Source organism: Pocillopora damicornis, chromosome 5 (assembly GCF_964200805.1).
Source record: "Pocillopora damicornis chromosome 5, jaPocDami1.2, whole genome shotgun sequence".
Taxonomy (NCBI): Eukaryota; Metazoa; Cnidaria; class Anthozoa; order Scleractinia; family Pocilloporidae; genus Pocillopora; species Pocillopora damicornis.
In genome coordinates, this window is record NC_142674.1 from 21493659 (window position 1) to 21496158 (window position 2500).

Below are 2500 nucleotides of genomic sequence, written 5' to 3' on the forward strand. Positions count from 1 at the left end.
AAATTGATACCGTTGTTAAGGCCCAAACCCCCAAAAAGACGCCCTATTCTAGGTAAAATAACAATAGTGAAAAAACAAACAAACAACGGCTGACCTCGCACTGCAAAAAGAAGTCTTTATAAAATCGCTTTGCTTATGAGTTTAACCGCCTAGTTCAGTTTCAAAAGATCATTTACTTTTCGTTTAGCTGGGCAGTTACACACTGCAATTTAAGCTGATACAATTTAGGTGGATCCCATTACCGACATAAACTGGACAGTTGATATCGGTAACGTTGTACAAGCAATATAACGTTAAGGACCTGTTAGAGCTATAACAGCTAAGGAATTATAATTATTTTAGGTATGTTGGATTAAGGGCAGGATGACATCAGGGATAAAGCATAAGCCGGGTAGTTTTAGGAATAATGGAATTACGTTAAGGTACAACATTAATTATACAAGAGCGACCAACTTTACAATGTATTTTTCCATTACCAAATCGGAACATATATCGAAAAAACCTCGCACTCTTTCTTAGCCTATTTTCTTCTGAGCGATATGGTCGGTAAGTGAACCTATACTTGGCCGATACTTGACCGATACTTGGCCGATACTTGATCGACACTTGACCGATACTTGACCGATACTTGACCGATACTTAACCGACACTTGAGCGATACTTGACCGACACTTGAGCGATACTTGACCGATCCTCGACCGATACTTGACCGATACTTGACCGACACTTGACCGATACTTGACCGCTACTTGACCGCTACTTGACCGCTACTTGACCGCTACTTGACCGCTACTTGACCGCTACTTGACCGCTACTTGACCGATACTTGACCGATACTTGACCGATACTTGACCGATACTTGACCGATACTTGACCGATACTTGACCGATACTTGACCGATACTTGACCGATACTTGACCGATACTTGACCGATACTTGACCGATACTTGACCGATACTTGACCGATACTTGACCGATACTTGACCGATACTTGACCGATACTTGACCGATACTTGACCGATACTTGACCGATACTTGACCGATACTTGACCGATACTTGACCGATACTTGACCGATACTTGACCGATACTTGACCGATACTTGACCGATACTTGACCGATACTTGACCGATACTTGACCGATACTTGACCGATACTTGACCGATACTTGACCGATACTTGACCGATACTTGACCGATACTTGACCGATACTTGACCGATACTTGACCGATACTTGACCGATACTTGACCGATACTTGACCGATACTTGACCGATACTTGACCGATACTTGACCGATACTTGACCGATACTTGACCGATACTTGACCGATACTTGACCGATACTTGACCGATACTTGACCGATACTTGACCGATACTTGACCGATACTTGACCGATACTTGACCGATACTTGACCGATACTTGACCGATACTTGACCGATACTTGACCGATACTTGACCGATACTTGACCGATACTTGACCGATACTTGACCGATACTTGACCGATACTTGACCGATACTTGACCGATACTTGACCGATACTTGACCGATACTTGACCGATACTTGACCGATACTTGACCGATACTTGACCGATACTTGACCGATACTTGACCGATACTTGACCGATACTTGACCGATACTTGACCGATACTTGACCGATACTTGACCGATACTTGACCGATACTTGACCGATACTTGACCGATACTTGACCGATACTTGATCGATACTTGACCGATACTTGACCGATACTTGACCGATACTTGACCGATACTTGACCGATACTTGACCGGCAGTTGATCGCTACATATCGGCCGATGCATCGGCCGACAGTCGGTCGATATATCGGTTGACCATCGGTCGACCATCGGTCGACTATCGGTCGACTATCGGTCGACTATCGACCGATAGTCGGTCGATAGTCGACCGATAGTCGACCGATAGTCGACCGATAGTCGACCGATATATCGGTCGACTGTCGCCCGATATGTCGACCGAGTCCACCTATAGTACACATGATCCGAATACTTTAGTCAGGCATGATGTAGGGGAAGAGTGCCAAATGAAAATGTTTAACTTAACCATTTTCCCTCAGTAGTTCGGTGGTGTGGTTAGTACAAACGTATATTAAGATAAATTCTTCAGTGAGTAATTTTTTCCTGTGAAATATCCGTTGTTCATTTGAGTGCAGCCATTTAAAGCTATATTTGTTTTGAATGTGCGTTGCTCGAAGAGTCAGAATCAGGGCATTGGATGCTTCAACATTCACGGACAATCAGCCTGAGTGTCAGAGCAAGTTGTGTATCTGTCAAAATAAGCAGTAGATATCAAGAAACGGCTATCGCAGTTTATTATTTTCTGGGAAATGTTATTGAATTTTATTGCTTTCTCGTCCTGTAAAAATTGATTGCAACTTTAAATAAATTTATTTTCCTTGAAAATACACAAACGTGACTGTCCAGAAGCTTGTTGGATGATTTTGTAAAGTTTGAATCACTTTGT